The 20544-nt window shown below is 41.8% G+C and overlaps 1 protein-coding gene across 1 annotated transcript in view; it reads left to right on the plus strand.

Annotated features, from left to right (window-relative positions):
- The first annotated feature begins 4249 nt into the window (after positions 1 to 4249).
- LOC126416187 (testis-expressed protein 10 homolog) overlaps positions 4250 to 20544 on the plus strand; it is a 159909-nt gene continuing 143614 nt past the window's right edge. The window contains exon 1 of the mRNA XM_050083769.1: positions 4250 to 4482. The gene's annotated coding sequence lies outside the window, so the exon portion shown is untranslated. The remainder of the gene's footprint in view (positions 4483 to 20544) is intronic.

Below are 20544 nucleotides of genomic sequence, written 5' to 3' on the forward strand. Positions count from 1 at the left end.
GTTTTGTGTTGTGAAGTATCATAACAGCTATAAAGTGATAGAATTCAAAACCAGTTTGATCTCATTTCCTGATTCCAGTGGGGTAAAAAGGCTTTCGAGTTCAGGAACGAAAATAGAAGAAATAATTACCTCAATGCTTGTCCTCACTCTGTTAAAAGTGCTATGAAGAGTTTCGAAGATAGTGACACAACTTACTGTGGCATTTCTACTGATAGCTGTAACTATGAATGAGTAAAAATATTTCCCATCATTATTCAGGAGATTGATTGGAAAATTGGTGATTTGCAATCCAAATTAATTTAATTAGGTCAAGAACCTAATGAGATTGCAAGTGTTGTCTTCATTTTTTTAAGAATTTTCGCTCAGAATAAGGGACTCCTAGAAAATCTACAGCATTTGCAAGAGATAATACGTTTGTGAGCTGGGTTAGGATTCAGAAAGGAAGAATGTTTTTTTTTCAGAACTTATACTTCAGGGAGGGAACTTTTAACTGCGATCAGATGTTTAGGTAACTTTCTAAATAGTTGCGTTTCTCAGTCTGAGGACAAGCTGGATATTGATATCGGAAATATAACTTTCAAACAGTCTCAGTATTTACAGAACTATGCAGTCCAGACTCCTGAACTTCAAGAATTTTCAGAATTTGCCGATATTGGATAGAAAAAAATGCTATCCCTAGCAAAACACTGTGGTTACCGTTACTTCAGGGGGTACACTGACTCATCCATATGTTCCCTACTCTGAAACCATACTTGCTCTCACAAAGTCACCCACTACAATCTTAAGAATTCTTTGAAAAATGAATTTTGCGAGATATATCTATATCATTTACAAATACTTTCAGCTTATTGCATTCATGCAAAGCAGAGCTTGGGAATGAAACTAATTCACTTGTTGGAGACCTTGGAATCCTTCTGTCCATTTACAACATACTCATTGTTCGTGAGGCCAATAAATTTATGTGCCTAAGAGTGGAAGCTCTATTGGAAGAGAAATGTAAAAACGGGCTGGATATTGAATGTGCCAAATTTACTGCAGCAGTAGCTGGAGTCTACGAAAAATGTACAGGATATATTCAGAAGTGGTTGGATATAAGTAGAAGGATGTGAATCAACAATTAAATATCTCTTGTATTGAAGTGTATCTGGACATAATATGAAATGTTTTAATGAATTTTACTGCTTGAAAAGGATGTAGATGCACCATAAAAGATCTTTTGGACAGAGATGAACGTGCAGATGAAGGGAAATGTTTTAATGAATTTAACTGCCTGAAAAGTTTGTGAATGAAGAGTGTGAACATAACTATGATTTCATTAATGTTCACTTTCACAAAATGTAGACCAGATGTTTTGCGAAATTCAGACATTCTTCTTGCCATTCGAAAATTCTAAAAATTGTTGAATTCTTCTTTGCTCTTCCATTCCACAAAGCAAATGTAGAAGACTTTTCTCCCTAATGCAGAATCAGTGGCCAAAACAAAGGAACAATTTGTCTTTCAATCCCTTCTAGGACTGTTGAAAGTACAATATACTCATAAAAACGTTAGTTACAAAGCTATCTAGTGAATGGTAAACGGCTATTAAGGAAGGTAAGCTCTACAGAAAAATATTCTTGGGCTACCGTAAACCAGGAGCAATGGTGGGAAAGCAATAATAATGATTGTTTTTAAATATCTGAATGTAGAAATAAAGCATATATGTAGTTTGTTTATCTTTTCTTGACCAATGACCTCATTGTTCTGATACATACTTGGCAGCAGAAATTGGAACATTCCATGTCGCATGCTGCTAACCTTTGAGACCTAGCAATAAATGTGTTTAACAGTCTTAACTGGATTTCATATTCATTACTGCAAATAGACACTGTACTTGAACATGAATGTAACTTTGGTAAGCTTTTATAAAACCTTATCACTTTCACATGTCATTTACACCACAGGAAATGGTTGGTACAACTGAGTATGATAGCAGAAGCATTACCTGCTACCTCTACTCACACTGCATAGTCTAGTGCTTCTTCCTCCACTCCCTGACCCCTCAAAGTTCACAGATCAACAATAGGTGAACAGTCAGTGGTTCTCAAAGTAAATATTGCTGTTGTAGTAGTGCAGTTTTGAAACTGTGTTTTCATGGCGAATATCATTTTTATTCCTTTTTAGGTCACTATATTCATCAAATGCGTGTACAGAAACGATTACCACATATTATTAAGTATAAACTATTTATGGCGGTATATTGCACTCATTTTACCACTTTCCTGTGATTAATGAATAATTGGTGGTCTTTGTTCAGCTACTGAATAAAATTAACCTCTTTTTTAGTTCAGAAATATAGGAAATGTCCTTTTTTCATTCCAAAATATAGTAGCCCTAAACTAGAGACCTACTTAATAAGTCATGTAATTACTTGACAAGAGGAAGGGACCAGTTGGTAGGACATGTTCTGAGGTATCAAGGGATCACAAATTTAGCATTGGAGGGCAGCGTGGAGGGTAAAAATCGTAAAGGGAGACCAAGAGATGAATACACTAAGCAGATTCAGAAGGATGTAGGTTGCAGTAAGTACTGGGAGATGAAGAAGCTTGCACAGGATAGAGTAGCATGGAGAGCTGCATCAAACCAGTCTTAGGACCTAAGACCACAACAACAATTACGAACCAATGTGTAAATCAAAAACTAGACACCAGCCTAAGTGAAAAAAACTGTATCAGACGTGATTATTTCGCCATATAACATCCTGCACATAAGATGCACGTCGAAAAGGTGATTAAAGATGAAATTAACATCACTATAAAAATTTAGTATATGTGTGGTTTAGTCTGACTAGCAGATACTGCCAGATTTCGTTGCAATTTATGGGATTGTTGCCAGTAGATGCATATTTCCCTTCTGTGCAATTATCTTTTAACTGTCTTATTTTTTATTTTTAATCACTTAAGCAGCCAATGCTGCTCTGCCATTTGATGTGGCAACTGACGTGAAAATCACGCTCGTCTTCGGTGTGTCTATTGAAACCAGGCACATGACGTGTTAAACAGTGTGTGCCCAGAGTACATACACCAGTCGCTACTAGGCAAGGTGTCACTTTCAAGTTAACTGAGCAGCTACCTCCTGTGGACGGTGTGTTGACGCAGTGTGCTCTCCACCTCCACTACGTCATGAACGTGTCTTCCCAGCTCTGCCAATCCTAGCGCACAGAATTACCGTCACACAGCAATGATACCAGATCACCCACCTAGTGCCTACACCCCAAGGGACTGCTGCAACTAGCACCCTGCCGCTAGGAGCAATTCGTAGCAACGCATATTGGCAGCAACACCACTCTTCTATTCCACAGAACAACTACTGCAATAAAAATTCAGATCCCGTGTTGAAAACAGGAAGACTGCCTTATCTGAGGTTACATACGCACATTGCAAGACAAACTTTTCAATCTGATTGAGCAGGTCATTCGTGAAATTCAAAGAGCATCACAAGGATTACTCAATTCCACTGCATACTCCAGATGCTATTGGAAACGTTGGCACATCAAAATGGCGATTACAGTTCTTCTGTGGAATGGCAGATCAGTCACTTCAAACAGAGAATATCTGCAAAGAGAATAACTTTGCTAGGTACACACATTGCAGAACTCTCAGAAGTGTGATTTAAACCAAATTCTTTGTTCTCATTACCAGGCAACCACATTTTTCCACAGGGCAGATATGATGGAAAATGTGGTTTAATATGGTTTGTTAGGTCACTGCTTCCACCCTCTGCTAGTCCTGTAGAACCATACCGTACATTAAAGACATTTCCAGACAGTAGCGATGTGAGTTCAACTACTTTGGACCCTTTCATGTGGGCATTACACAGCCCTCCAAGGATAAAAATTGAAATTGATAAGTGGCAAGCTTTGGTTACTCAATTCCATCCCCATTCTTGTTCTGAGGAGAATTCAATACTCACCATACGACCTGGCAATGCAAGCTGGATGACATATATGTCTGAGATGCTTTGGACGTTGCAGAAGAATTCAGTTTATTTATATACTGTACAATGGTTGCCCAACTCTCACCCCGACGCCTGTAAGTCACTTGTCAGTGATAGACATCACCTTACGTTCTCCCAACAGATCACAAGAATTTAAATATGTAGTTTGTCCTTATTTGCAAGATTATGGCGTTCTTTTTGTACCATGTCTAGCAGATCTTGAAATTTGGTTAACGGAAATAAGTCTGTCAGTGTTGGCGACACTGCACGTGACATGCAAGGTTCTCGCACACGTGTTTTGTCGTAAAATGTAAACAAACTTGTGATAGATTGTTGTGTGCAGTTTTCCACTCATTGTGTTGCGTTTAAGTATGAGCACATACTGTGAATATCGGTTGTAGAAGCTGGCTGTGTGATGGTTACGCAGAAAAATTAGTTTCTCATATTGAGTTATAGGACACTGTTACATACGGCTGCTTTTATTTGGTGTATATATCCGTTATTGTGAATGTAAGTACGTATTGTAATTTCGTGTGAGCTATATTCAGTAAAGATTGGAGGCAGAAAGTTCCACTAATGTTAAGGCTTTAAGTGTTTTTCGATGCTTTGATGACTGGGTGTCAGTCTACATAGGAAAGAAAATTTGTTCGTAGAGTGTATTTTTATGTCACTTAACGTTACTTGCAATTATCTGGCGATCGGAAAAATTCAATTTGAAAACGTCAGTTTAGTTTTACCATTTAACTGAATGAATGGGATGCCCCATATGTGGGTAAATGTGATCGACCAAGAAGTGAAACATTATTGTGCTGAATCATCAATCAGCAACTGCTTTATTTTTCTTGACTGCACCATAATTCATGTGTACCATTTTCTTACAAATTGTCTTACGCTCAAGTGGCCCTGTTTTATCTGTTATACAGCTACTTGTAGTATCAATGGATTATTAGTGAAAATTACTGTTTTACCTACTATCCAAGTCGAAGAACAAACTTTTGCACTGTTAATGCTACTGGGGTTTCACTATTACTTGAGTGTCTTTCTGTCAGATATAACAACATGAAACATGATATCTTTATGATTTACAATTCAAGAACTGTTAGACATTTAATCAAAGAGACATATCCACACGTTAGAAAAACACACTATTTTAGTGACTGGTGACCAAGGCAATACAAAAATACATTTAATTTTATAAACTTATCTCTGTATCAAATTGATTTTAAAGTGAGCCCTAGTTGAGCTGTCATTCTTTGGAAAAAGTCAAGTAAAAACAGAGTGTTGTAGTACCAGAGGGACACTTTAAAAGCATATCTCGATAGGGACATTAACGGATACGTCTAGAAAGTCAATATTATCTGCTTCACTATACTGGCTTCAGCATTGTAATGTTAAATGACAAAGTTATTTGTATGCTATTTTGGAGAGGTGTATAGCAACTATGTTCAAAACTTGTGAAATGTTTTACAGAATTACAAACACTTAAAAATTCCAGAAGCTTCCATGATTTTAAGCCATTGGATAGATCCTAGGTAATCAGGGAGCAAGTAAGATCAGTAATGATGTGGACACCTATCTGGAATGAAGAGTTAAGGAATAAATTGAAATTCCTTGCAACATCATTATGGTACAGTGGTACTGTTCAGTTTACGTATTCTACAGGATCTTCACTGTCATTCGATTGGTGCATACTATAGGATATTTGCCCAGTTCACCTTACCCGCTGTATGCAATCCTCTGAAATATGTAGGCCACTGTCTGCTGACTGAATACTTATGCACATTCAACTTATATGGCAAATGTCGGTCCACGTTTTGTAAACATCGCAGCACAAACGTTTCATTACGATAACTGATGACCCGGCATGTGCCATAGACAACCATGAGGCCACAATGTTGATACTTCTAGACTTCAGCAAAGCATTTGATACAGACTTTGACATACTGCTTAGAAAAATGTGGCAACTAAAATTTTCAGATGTGCAGCGAAGTGGCTGCTTGAGAAACAGAGAACTAATGAAATGATCATTTGTCACTGATGGCCGGAAGTCCCCATTTGTGGAAGTTTGGCTGATGAGGTGCAAGTCTTTCCACTTGATGCCGCATTGGGTGACGTGTGTGTTGATGCGGAGGAAATGATGATAGGGACAACACCCAGACCCCAAGTGGAGAAAATCTATGACCTGGCCGGGAATCTAACCTGGGCCCACTACTTTTCAGTCAGACATGCTGGCCACTCAGTTTGTTGTCTGTGGGAATGATGAGTTATCCTCAAAGCACATTATCTCGGTACAGCCACAGGACTCGGCCGTAGGCCCACTGGTGTTCTCCATGTACATCAATATCTCGCCAGTTCTGTCATCCTGTAAATATAATTTATGTGCCGACAACTTCCGGCTTCACTGAAGTGCTAGATCTGATATATCGATACTGCCGTCATTCAGATGAATGACGATCAGTTTTCAGTCTTCAGAGGGACCAAAAACTAGGTCTCAAATTAAAACTGACAAGTCACAAGTAATTCTAGTACTGTTTAACAAATTTGTTGTTGTTGTTGTTGTCTTCAGTCCTGAGGCTGGTTTGATGCAGCTCTCCATGCTACTCTATCCTGTGCAAGATTCGTCATCTCCCAGTACTTACTGCAACCTACATCCTTCTGAATCTGCTTACTCTATTCATCTCTTGGTCTCCCTCTACGATTTTTACCCTCCACGCTGCCCTCCCGTGCTAAATTTGTGATCCCTTAATGCCTCAGAACATGTCCTACCAACCGGTCCCTTCTTCTTGTCAAGTTGTGCCACAAACTCCTCTTCTCCCTGATTCTATTCAATACCTCCTCATTAGTTATGTGATCTACCCATCTAATCTTCAGCATTCTTCTGTAGCACCACATTTCGAAAGCTTCTATTCTCTTCTTGTCCAAACTATGTATCGTCCATGTTTCACTTCCATACATGGCTACTCTCCATACAAATTCTTTCAGAAACGACTTCCTGACACTTAAATATATACTCGATGTTAACAAATTTCTCTTCTTCAGAAACGATTTCCTTGCCATTGCCAGTCTACATTTTATATCCTCTCTACTTCGACCATCATCAGTTATTTTACTCCCCAAATAGCAAAACTCCTTTACTACTTTAAGTGTCTCATTTCCTTATCTAATTCCCTCAGCATCACCTGACTTAATTCGACTACATTCCATGATCCTCGTCTTGCTTTTGTTGATGTTCATCTTATATCCTCCTTTCAAGACACTGTCCATTCCGTTCAACTGCTCTTCCAAGTCCTTTGCTGTCAGTGACAAAATTACAATGTCATCGGTGAACCTCAATGTTTTACTTCTTCTCCATGGACTTTAATACCTACTCCGAATTTTTCTTTTGTTTTCTTTACTGCTTGCTCAATATACAGATTGAACAACATCGGAGACAGGCTACAACTTTGTCTCACTCCCTTCCCAACCGCTGCTTCCCTTTCATGCCCCTCGACTCTTTTAACTGCCATCTGGTTTCTGTACAAATTGTAAATAGCCTTTCGCTCCCTGTATTTTACCCCTGCCACCTTTAGAATTTGAAAGAGAGTATTCCAGTCAACATTGTCAAAAGCTTTCTCTAAGTCCACAAATGCTAGAAATGTAGGTTTGCCTTTCCTTAATCTATTTTCTAAGATAAGTCGTAGGGTCAGTATTGTCTCACGTGTTCCAACATTTCTGCAGAAATTTATTGGTGCTAAATTCTGTGAAAAATCACATGCAGTCCTTTTTGACAGTATCCTAATCCTGTGTCAGAAAACTATGAAGACTTTGGGTGTATCTTAGATGAGCTCTTGTACTGGGCATGAAGTTTCCTTCTTGCCTCTGTGGCCCCAGGAGTTTTCGTGGGGGAGGCGCGATGTCCTCACTACTGGTGGGTCTCTCTCATCCTTTGGTCAACTGATCTGCCATTCCTTTTATTCCTTCCCCAGTATATCCCTCTCTTGTTCCCAAGGAATGAATGATTGGTTCTGAAATATAGAATGGTGTTTTGTCTTTTTGTGTGTGTGTATTGCCAGTACTGATATTTCACATTGTGAAGATAGTACTGTTCTACCTCATAATTTTATAGTTTTCTTAAATGAATTTCATTTTGATGTGTACACAGCTTTGGATTCGCAAGCGTATTTAGGTAGGCTTAAGCTGTCTGTTGTCATGATTACATTCTGTAAAACGATTTTTACATCAATCCTTTACAAATAGCTCCATGTTATAGGAAAACTTTAATTATATCTCTGTCTAACATGCTGTCTGTACTCTGTGTGCACTGTTTAGATTTTATTTTTAATTTATTTGTTTATTATTTTTGAAAGCAACAGATTCAGATCTCAGAGTGTGTGTATATGTCAATGCTGCCACGTGGAAACGGTTTCCTATGTTGTAAGCACTGTGATATGTATGAAATGTGAGAGGTTTTAAGCATTTGGTCATTTTGTTGAGATATAACTCTATTATTCATTCACCACTGTTTAACTGTCTGCCTTCAACAGCTGAGAGGTTAGTGTGGCTGACTGTCGTGCAGGGAACTCAGGTTCAATCCGGGTCCTGAAAGGGATTTTTCCTTTTTGGAGGGACTGTATTAGGCTCCACTAAGTCTTGTGATGTCAATTGAGCAGCGACTTCATCAAATAGTACTGGCCAGGACTGGGGTGTACTGATCACCATGCCTCCATACCGCATCCACGTGACACCCTCGGTTGCCAGATTGCACTGCGTTCAGTCGGGTTCAGTTGGCTCTTCTGTGGCAAGAAAGACAGTGCTTTGGGATTTTTTAATAGTTATTCTCTTTAGGGATATGTAATTATACCTCAGATATTTCATCCACATTAAGCTTTGTGTATTCCAGCAATAAAATGTGTTTTGATCACAGGTTTTTATCAAATCATTTTGTCTGTTCAGTGTAAAGTAATCCCTTAATTGACTAATTGGCATCATAATCAATCATAATGAAATTCCTGTGGACGTCACCAACAGGAAATTTAAAATCAATTAGCGTTGCTTTTGTAAGTGTGTGAAAGAAAAAAACACCATTGTGAAATATGTAAGGGTAAATTGCGAATATTGGAGAAAATAATCTTTGAAATATGTTGTTGTTATGGTATTCAGTCCTGAGACTGGTTTGATGCAGCTCTCCATGCCACTCTATTGTGTGCAAACTTCTTCATCTCCCAGTACATACTGCAGCCTACATCCTTCTGAATCTGCTTAGTGTATTCATCTCTTGGTCTCCCTCTACGATTTTTACCCTCCACACTGCCCTCCAATACTAAATTGGTGATCCCTTGATGCCTCAGAACATGTCCTACCAACCGATCCCTTCTTCTTGTCAAGTTGTGCCACAAACTTCTCCCCAATACTATTCAATACCTCCTCATTAGTTATGTGATCTACCCATCTAATCTTTAGCATCCTTCCGTAGCACCACATTTCGAAAGCTTCTATTCTCGTCTTGTCCAAACTATTTATCGTCCATGTTTCACTTCCATACATGGCTACACTCCATACAAATACTTTCAGAAACGACTTCCTGACACTTAAATCTATACACGATGTTAACAAATTGCCTTTGCCAGTCTACATTTTATATCCTCTTTACTTTGACCATCACCAATTATTTTGCTCCCCAAATAGCAAAACTCCTTTACTACTTTAAGTGTCTCATTTCCTAATCTAATTCCCTCAGCATCACCAGACTTAATTTGACTACATTCCATTATCCTCGTTTTGCTTTTGTTGATGTTCATCTTATATCCTTGTTTCATAACACTGTCCATTCCGTTCAACTGCTCTTCCAAGTCCTTTGCTGTCTCTGACAGAATTACAATGTCATCGGTGAACCTTAAAGTTTTTATTTCTTCTCCATGGATTTTAATACCTACTCCGAATTTTTCTTTTGTTTCCTTTACTGCTTGCTCAATATACAGGTTGAATAACATCGGGGAGAGGCTACAACCCTGTCTCACCCCCTTCCCAACCACTGCTTCCCTTTCATGTCCCTCGACTCGTATAACTATCTGCTTTCTGTACAAATTGTAAATAGCCTTTCGCTCCCTGTATTTTACCCCTGCCATCTTCAGAATTTGAAACAGAGTATTCCAGCCAACATTGTCAAAAGCTTTCCCTAACTCTACAAATGCTAGAAACGTAGATTTGCCTTTTCTTAATCTGGCTTCTAAAATAAGTTGTAGGGTCAGTATTGCCTCAAGTGTTCCCATATTTCTACGGAATCCAAACTGATCTTCCCCGAGATCGGCTTCTACCAGTTTTTCCATTCGTCTGTAAAGAAATCACGTTAGTATTTTGCAGCCGTGACTTACTAAACTGATAGTTCGGTAATTTGAAATATAGGAGTGATTATTATGTAAATGAAAAACCACCAAACTGAGGAAGCAGAATATAATATTAAAAGGCCTACCATATGAATCTTAAGGACTCTTGTCAGCTCGTGCTGGACACTGAACAATCAACTGGCCAAACAGGTTGTAAATAACCCCTGTGCAATGATTAAAATGGTAGTACATGTTAATAGCATTTGAAACTGTTGGCTAAATGAGGTGTGGCAGAAGACATTTGAGACAGTAATGGAATTGTTTCAAAAAAAGCATCAAAATTATTAGCTGTTCAAGAATCTGATATAGTCACTGGGTTAGGGAGTGTAGGACAGTAGCAATGTCATTATATTTGTTATAGGCTGCCATCTGTGACACAGCCTCTAACCATACAGTCATACAGTCATGTACCGTCAGTTGGTGGCTCTAGAACCAACTAACAACACTTTCCTAGATCTCAAACATAAACAATCTGCATCAACAAACTCGCACTGCCTTGTGTTAAACTGAACATCCAGTAGCCGTTACGGTACCCTGTGGTGCCAGGGGCATAAAATCCCTGCAAACAGCATTGGTGTCATGGCCACTACCTCACTTCCCCCTAGTTGTGTGCCTCCTGAAATATCCTTCTGCTGGTTGAGTATTTAGACCACTACCTGACAGCTCTGTAACCAGTTCACACCCTGGGCTTACACCGACCGTGCTTAGTAGCCCACCAGTTGTGGAGTTCACACGAGCTCGCGCTTATTTCAGACTGGGCTTATACTGGCTGTGCCTGGCTGCTCATTAATCGGAGTACACTTTACCGAGTCAAACAAGGTGTATCTCACCACTGTGTCTGAGAAAGCTAGAGTGCATTTCACTTGCTGGCAGCCTCACAGACTTTGTCCATTCTAGAGCAACCTCTGTGTACCGTTGGTGCTGAGTCTTGTACATCCTTCGGCGCCCTAGGCTCACCCCTGACCCAAGCCTCATTTGTGGGCTGTCAGCCACAACAAAGTAGTGTGATTCATGTCTCTTGGAACTGGGATTGTACTCTGCTCTTTAGACTTAAAACAAACATACAGTCATCCTTTGGTACCTAGGCACTTCAGTGGTTGTGTGTTGATCCACTCAGTCACGAACACTACCATACCACAACTTACATGTCAAGTTAAGTAATTTGACAGTGCTCGGTATGAGATGTGATGTGAGTGTGAGGGGGCTTGTTATTAGATGGTTGCTGACATCCGTTGAGAGTGCAGCATACAAAATTGCTTGCAATATCCTGAAATGAATATAGTCAGCAAATGCATAGTGTATTTAGAATAAGTGCAGGCCTAATCCCAGAAATTTGCAAGGTATTTTCCATAGCAATTAAAAACTTGTTGCACGGAATATAAAGCTAAAAACGCTGTGTGAACTATTCAGTAACTTTTTGTCCCTGCAGCCGTAACTCTGGCCGTTGTTTTACATTCGTTGGATTCGCCAACTCGAAACCTGTCCTTTTTCGTCCTACCCTAGACTTCTGGCTTATGTAAGTGTCATCACTTCAATCTTCAGTGATAATGCTCACTGTGTATGAGGCATTCGACAAGCCTCATGTGCCCCTCAGGTAGTGCCAGGTGGCAAGCATCTCAGGAAGTTCAGTCTTCGTTGACTTGGGTTCCCGGGGCTGGGGGCTGGCAAATGCAACCAGCAAGCTCTGTGCATGGTTCGGCCATCACTATTGTGTGTCACAAGGACCACCCAATTCTAAGAGAGTTTATGTGGCTACCTGCCACTACTAAAGAAAACAGATACAGTAACATACAAAGTCCTGTAGTTCATAACAGTTCCATTATTCCCAGATGGACGGCAGGTATGCTTGAGAATCTGTCACCATTCTACAAGAATAAAGTGATGGACGTAATTGCAGAAAGACTTCCGCAAAGAGGCTGCATTTCGACACACTCCTGGTTGATACAGTGACGTACACCCAAATAACCAAGCTGTTAAATGCCATACTGCAGAATATGCCATACAATGTGTGCTGCACAGCATGTGAAATTACATGAATGTTGATACCAAAGAATTGCAAGATATAATGTCGCTAGAGTAAAGAACATGACAAAGACATGTGATCTTGAAAGGCAGGAGATTTTATTCTGAGATGCAAGATACTGAAATTGAACAAATACATTGCTGCAGTCCTGACCTATCTCAGAAATAGGCCACATATAGCTAACCTCATGTGCTGTTTCAAAGTGTGTTCCTCCTATCTGTCCTCTTCTATGTTCTATGTCAAGCAGTTCTACTAAATCAAACAACGTAAAATTCAGGATGGAATGTAACAATCTTATAAAAAGGATAGTTGCTACCCACCATATAGCGGAGATGCTGAGTCACAAACAGGCACACACAAGGCTGTGAGATAGTTACCCGTCACTTGCTTTGTGACAGTATGAAGTGCTACAGTGTAAACAGTATGCAAATGGAATAGAAGGAAGAAAATAGATACGGTTGGCAGTTTAATACATAATCATGTTGCATTGTGCAAAATTCTCAATGGGAAACTACTATATGTGTGTAAATAGAGTATATACGATACAAAATAATTTAAATTATCACAGCAGAGTAATGTCTCTTAAGAACAGGACAGGAATGTTCTCCTTTCACTTGGACTTCAACTGTTTCCCTTTTGCAGCTATGGTCCCCAGCCGATGTACATTCGTCCGAGATTATCGGTACTGGTTGCTTTCGTAATGAGACTATTGGCTTGTCCTAACAGACAGTGGAAATGAGTATAGTTTGCTTACAAACAGCAGAACGCCTTTCAAACATTGCTCTAATCTTGTGAGGTTTTGCACAGCCATTCCAGCATTTATTTACTCATTTTTCTTTACTGAAATCTTGTACTTCCATGTAATAATTGGATCATACAGAGAAGGCTACAAAACACCCATAAGAATATCACTTTTTGTGTGCAATAAACACAGTGTAATCTCACTGGCACATTGAAATGGTCCTTTTGTTCCTAACAGGCCCATAGCTGGAACCGTGTTGTGTGTCAGTTGAAATTGTACTACTTCTAGACAGTCAAAATTCTCACCCTTGTTGAAAAGACAGGTTCTCACTAAATTCATTATACTACTGTCCCGACCACGTGGGGATTTTAATTTACACAATGTGCTATGGGGCTCAGTAGATACCTGCGCAGGTGTAGAGCCATTGAGAACATCATCTGCAGTGGGCAGAGGTGCCAAATTCAGTACTGCAGCAGGGCCATCCACTGCTGTCAGTCTACTCATATGCTCTCCATTCTTGGTGCACATTACTCTAGAGATGCGGATTCACTCCCCAGACAGGACAGTGCTTGAAAGAAAGCTGCCACGAAGGGTGCTCACTAACTTAAACTGAATGCTGTACAAGCCGCTTTCTGTATTTTAACACTCGTATAGCACCCAGGATTTGTCAGATCACATTATTACCTACGTAATTGACAACACTGCCGAAATGTCCATACCACAATCCTCAGGCTGGTGATACAGATGCCGCGCCGCATTCAGGCAGGGGCGTGCAGACAACTCTGTGTAGGTGCAATAGCTGGGCAGCTGCAGAGAATTTGTCAGCCTTTTGTGTAGTGGGGGTAAAATGTTGTCACATTTGTAGGGTGAGCGTGACAGCAGTTGCTGATCACCATCAACTGGGCAAAGTGCTGTGTGTCCAGTTGCTAATGTAATGTATCTACACACTAACTTGCAAATCATTGTCCAGACAATTGCAGAATATTTTGCCAAAGTTACCACCACCACCACCAACTGCCAAAATCCAACTTTACTGTGCTGTTCTACATCTGCATACACACTCTGCAAGCCACTATACGGTGCATGGTGGAGAGTACCACATACCATTACTTGTCGTTTCCCTTCCTGTTCCACTCACAAATAGGGTGAGTGAGAAAAACTGCCTGTAAGTGTTCATATGATCCCTAATTTCTTTCTCTTATCTTCGAGGTCCTTACATGAGACGTACGTTGGTGGCAGTAGAATTGATCTGCAATTGGCCACAAATGGTGGTTCTCTAAATTTCCACAATAGTTTCAAGAGTATCACCTTGTGACATTGTGCCTTGTTATCCAATTGATGTGTTTCGAGCAGCACGTGACTAATGCTGTGTTTGATCACTACAGGATTGTTTTACCCACTCATCCGAATTAACTTTAATTTTTCTACATTTAGAGTAAGCTGCCATTCACCACACAAACTAAAAATTCTGTCTGTCATCTTGTATCCCCCTACAGTCACTCAAGGATGACACCTTCGTGTACACCACAGCATCAGCAAACAGTCATCAGTTGCCATTCACCCTGTCCGCCCCATTTGTGTATATAGAGAATAAGAGTGGTCCTATCACACTTCCCTGGGGCACTCCTGATGATACTCGTGTTTCTGATGAGTACTTGCTTTCAGGAACTACATAGTGGGTTCTATTACTTAAAAAGTCTTTGAGCCATTCACGTATCTGGGAACCTATTCAGTATGCTCGGAACTTCGTCAACAGTTTGCTGCGGGCACTGTGTCAAATGCTTTCCAGAAATCTAACATGAAATCTGCCTGTTGCTCTCCATCCACGGTTTGTAGGATATAATGTGAGAGAAGGGCAACTTTCACACAAGCGATGCTTTCTAAAACCGTGTTGATTTGTGAACATAAACTTTTCTGTCTCAAATAAATTTATTATATTCATACTCATAATGTGTTCAAGAATTCTGCAGCAAACAAGTGTTAAGGATATTGGTCCATAATTGCACAAGTCCGTTCTTTTACCTTCCCTATATATATATGAGTCAACTGCGTTTTTTTCCAGTCACTTGGGTCTTTGCCCCGGGCGAGACATTCACGATAAATGCAAGCTAAGTAAGGGGCCAATGCCACTGAGTACTCTCTGTAAAACTGAATTCGGATTCCATCTGGATCAGGGTACTTATTCGTTTTCAACTTTCAGTTGCTTTTCTGCGTCACGGATGCATATTTCTATGTCTTCTGTGCAGGAACCTGTATGACAGCCAAACAGTTTGTACAATCCTTCCATGTGAATGACTTCTTAAATGTGAAATTTAAAACTTTGGCTTTCTTTTTGCTGTCTTCTGTTTCCACCCCAGACTGATCAACAAGAGACTGGATGGAAACCTTTGCCCCACTTAGTGATTTTACATATGGCCCGAATTTTCTCCAGTTCTCGGCAAGATTTTTTGCTAAGTTATGATACTGGAAGTTGTTTTATGCTTCACGCATTGATCTCCTAACAGCTGCGCGAATTTCTGTTAACTTTTTCCTGTCAACATATGTGTGTCCATTTTGAACCAAGAGTGCAAAGGGTCATTTCAATCCTTAATCCACTTATTTGAAACATTCATCTCCATAGTGTGATTGCCCCCCCCCCCCCCCCCCTCTCGGCGGCTCGCCAATATTTGGCGGGTTCGTGCTTGGCTACCACAGGGCCCCAGCCTTCGCTGCATTTTTCCCCTTCTGTGCAGCATGTCTATCCTCTTGCTGTTCTTTTTCCCCTCACTTGGGGAACATGTCTGGGATGTTGCTGGGAATGTTGTGCATTGCCTGTTGTTGATGTAAGAATAGTCTCACCTTTGTTTCTCACTCCCTTTCCCTTTTTTGTTTCATTTCTCCTCTCGTTCCTCCGCTTCAGCATTTGAGGTTCCTCTTTTTCTTCTTCCTCCCTCTGCACTCCTGAAGGCTGGCCCATGCGTCCGACGCGTAACAGGTGACTGGGTAATGCATAATTCCCAGCCCTGGGTTGACAGGTTGGGTTTGCACGTACCCCCTGCTACAGGCCAGTCCCTGGAAGGGGTAATTGCCTGAGCTGCAACCTTCCCGAATTGCTGATTGGTCCCTCTATCAGGTGTTCGGGAGGTGTGAACAATCGCTTAAGGCGGTTGCACCCCCTTGTGCAGGGGCCCCCAGTTGGAAGGAGCATGCCATTGGAGATGGTGGCAATCATGGGGGATTTTCTCGCAATTAGTTAATCATCTTCCCAATTAATGTCTACGAAACGTAAACGTTCTGAGGCTAATGATTCGAAGACCCTTCCAGCTGCACAACGGTTCCTCATGGTCTGATGTACTGAAGACTGCCAGTCCTTTGCCACGGTAACTCCATTTATTATTCAGAAAGGTATTGATGCAAATTGCCGGCCCTGTGAAATCCTGCTCTCGTTAACGGAATGGCACTTTGCTTTTGGAGACTACTTCTGATTCTCAAGCACAACAACTGCACGCTGCCTCACTTCTCCACTGCTACCCTGTTCATATCGAGGCCCGTAGAACTTTGAATTCATCCTATGGTTTAATTTACACCAGGCTGCTCGACGGTAAAACTGAGGCCGGAATCCAGTCTTACCTCTCTGGTCAGGGTGTCATTGCTGTCCTTCATGTAATGAAAAAGGTAGATTCCTCCTTAGTGCCCACCCACACTCTTTTTCTCACCTTTCATAGAGTGGTGCTTCCGTTCAAGATCAAAGCCGGCTATGAAATTATCACAGTTGAGCCTTATATTCCGAACCCGATTTGCTGCCATCAATGTCATCATTTCAACCACACTATAACGTCTTGTTGACACCCAGCCAAATGTGTCACCTGTGGTAGGGATGCGCATGAGGATGATTGTCCACTTCCTTCTCCGTGCTGTATCGACTGCAATGGCAGCCGTGCCGCCTCCTCTCAGGATTGTCCCCTGTATCTTGATGAGCGTGCTGTTCAAGAGATCCGGGTAAAGGAAAAAATGCCTTACCCAGTAGCTTGCAAGTTACTAGCTAGTCCCAAACCCTGCATTCTCCCATCTGGCACCTATAGTTCTGTTCTTTTTACCCCTCGCTCGGTGAAGGACATCGCAGACATGTGACTTTCAATTTAGCTCTGAGGTTGTACAATCGCCCAGTGTCAGGGTAGCGTCACCATCCCCCCGTCCACCTGTGCAACGAACCATCAAACTCTAGCCTCAAGGGGCGAAGCCACAAGCTACACAACTGGTGGGCCAGAAAGGACAGGAGGAGTACTCCCTTGAAGACATCCTCCGTCCATCCAGCCAAACAGCACCGAAGATTTCCTCTAACTGGAAAGGCTCAAAGAAGTCCACAAAGGAAAACAGTCTTCTCCTTCGCCAACTCGAAGATCCTCTCAATGGTGTCGCCACATGATACCTTAGCCTGGATGGCCTCTGTGTCTCCAGTGCACACCACCATTTTTTTTTCAGCGTTGGACTCCACAGACCGACCCAATAAGCAAGCTGATACTTCTGTGGACCCCATGGAGCAGGATCCTCCTGCTTCTGTGCTTTGTAGTAATGGCTCTTCATGGCTGTCACTCGGCAGCCGCCGAGGTGACACCTCTACATCCCTTCGTTTTGACTGCCCTCCAATGAAACATTCATGGCCTTTGGCCCCATAAAGAGGATTTATGGCTGGGTTTAGCATCGCAGCGTCCTCTTGTACTCTGCCTTCAGGAAACAAAATTGAACCCTCATGACCACTGTGAACTTTCAAATTTCCTGCTGATTCATTTTAACCTTCCCCCCGAGGTCGGCGTTCCATCTAATGGGGACGTCATGCTGCTCATACAGGATGACATTCATAGTCAACAAATCTCCCTGCTACCCATCTTCAGGCTGTTGCAATTTGCCTTTCCTTCCCCACCTGACTTTCCGCCACCTGTACCATTTACGTTCCTCCATCATTTGATGTCATCAGGGCAGACTTCCTTCAGCTTATTGGCACATATCTCCCCCATTTTGCTACTCGCTGACTTTAATGTGCGTCATCCCCTTTGGCATTCTCCAGGACCTGTCAGAGAGGTGCCCTCTTGGCTGACCTTAACCAACTTAACCTCTTTTGCCTTAACACTGGAGCACCCAATTTCCTTTCCGACTCCTCGCACACCTATTCCCATTTGGACCTGCCCTTCTGCACTGCCCAGCTTGCCCATTCTCTTGAGCGCACATGATCCCTGTTGTCTGTTGCACCCTAAAGCAAAACAAAACCAAAGCCAGTAGTGTGATATACAGTCAGTTTAAACTTTGCCCATAATCCCTCTAAGTCCGCCATACTGGAGCTAAATTCTGTCCATCTATTGTCTAAGTGGGATGCTAACAATCACTTATCTCCTTTTCCTGGCATAAATACTCTCCTTGCTTTACTTTAGTAGCTGTCATCACTATGACATTGTGATCACTAATTCCTGTCTCTACACTGACGCTGTTGATAAGGTCAGACCAGTTTGTAGTTGCGAGGTCTAAAATATTTTCATTGCATGTGGGTTGTTGAACTAGTTGTTCCAGGCAGTTTTCAGAAAATGTGTTCAAAAAATACTTCGCAAGACTTTCTGATAGTACCATCTGCAGTGAATCCATTGACCTTACAGTCTGCACTCAGTGATTAATGATACCTCCAGCTGGTACTGCATGATCCCAGTCATGTAGTACTAGTGGCTTACTGAGCATAGACTTTCTGTGAATGATTTTACAAGGTTATGGTGGAATCGGGTGGCCAGTAAAAACATCCAATAATTAACTTGAGTTTACCTAGGCCTGCTACTTGAATCCAAATAACTTCACAGTCAGACTCATTTTTGACCTCGATAGACACAATATTTTTGTCGGCAGTTTTGAACACTTCACCTCCTGTGGCATCTAATCTCTCTTTTCAATGTAGATTCCTTAGCTTGTTAAATATTTTGGAGCTTTCTACTTCTGTTTTCAGCTAACTCTCAGTTCTGAGAAAAATTTGGGCACGAGAGCTTCCCTGGGGGACAGTAAATTCAGGAACTTTGTTACAATACTTTGACAATTTACTGACTAAACGTTCTACAGTCGAACTGTCTTTACTCTGAACACTGTCCGATTTTGCATCCTGCCTGTCATCTGGCGAGTGTTCGTCAGAGTACCTGAAAATGCTGCGTAGCCTAAAAACTCCCAGGTGCTGCTACCCAAATGGCTGCTTCCGTTGTGTAGTGCACCACTGATTGTCAGCTACAATTCTTCATCCTCTAAAGCAGGCCTAGAAATCTGCTGCGAAGACCGTCACAGAAATAACAGAGCCTTTGGTTGAGACCATCCACTTGGCTCCAAACCGAAGGACCCCAATCAGTTCCAGGAATGATACTGCAAATTGTGAGTTCTTCTGATACCCCATACATGAGGCCAGCAGTATTCACTTATTCCACCAGCATCCGGTACGAACTGGGGACGGCTTCAGAGCCAAAGTGATGGATGTCACCGGTGCTGATGTGACGCACAACTTTCATGTGGTGACTGTGCCCTGCTCACTCAATAGCCACAGTCAGGGGGTTATCCACTTCCCAGTTGAGGCCCCCCTACAGACATGAGTGCACATTGTCTTTCTTTCCAGCCCTGGATGCTGTTTCCTTAAGGGGCGCCATAACATGTCTAATGTTAGAGCTCCTCCCCCCTGTGTGCCAGGAGCAGCCACCTGCCCATTCACAGGGTGAACAGGTGAGGGCAGATGGCCAATCTCCACATTAATTTTCTGCCTAGAGCTATGCAAACAGATTACAACCTGCAACTCGTCCTACAGTGAATGCAGATTTCCTGCAACAGTTATGCTACAAGGTGCCTTGGCAGCAGAGCATGTGTGTGAAACAGGTGACATCTGAGGTGTCCGGTGTGAGGTGCCAGATGCTCTGCCATTGCCACACCCCAAAACAGCAGCCTGCAACATCTTCAGCTGCTCGTTAACTGCAACCAGTTCCTCCTATGTCTGCGCACAGAATGCACAGACCCTATCCGTTCCACTAACTTAAGATTTAAACTGTGGAACAAACAGGAAAAGCTAAGTATGTGACTTCCTAGACTCCTGTAGCTTCACCAGTGGACGTTGCCACCTAACGGAGCTGTGAAAGATGGAGTGGCATAACAATATGCACAACAAACTGTGTGTCATTAAGGAGAGTGCGAATGTGTGGAAGTCTTCCCTGCGTGCTTCTCGCAGGGTATCGGTTGTCCTTTGTCGGCTCCACATTGGCCGTACGTGTCTCACATGTGGTTACCTCCTCCTTTGCGTGGACCAACCTCAGTGTCACTGTGGCTCCCAAATGACAGTGATCCACTTCTTGCTGGACTGCCCACTTTTAGCCGCTCTGTGGCGGGCTTTTAACTTTCCCAGCACCCTACTTTCAGTGCTGGGCGACAGTGCCTCAACGGCAGCTTTAGTTTTATGTTTTATT

Source organism: Schistocerca serialis, chromosome 8 (assembly GCF_023864345.2).
Source record: "Schistocerca serialis cubense isolate TAMUIC-IGC-003099 chromosome 8, iqSchSeri2.2, whole genome shotgun sequence".
NCBI classification, from domain to species: Eukaryota; Metazoa; Arthropoda; class Insecta; order Orthoptera; family Acrididae; genus Schistocerca; species Schistocerca serialis.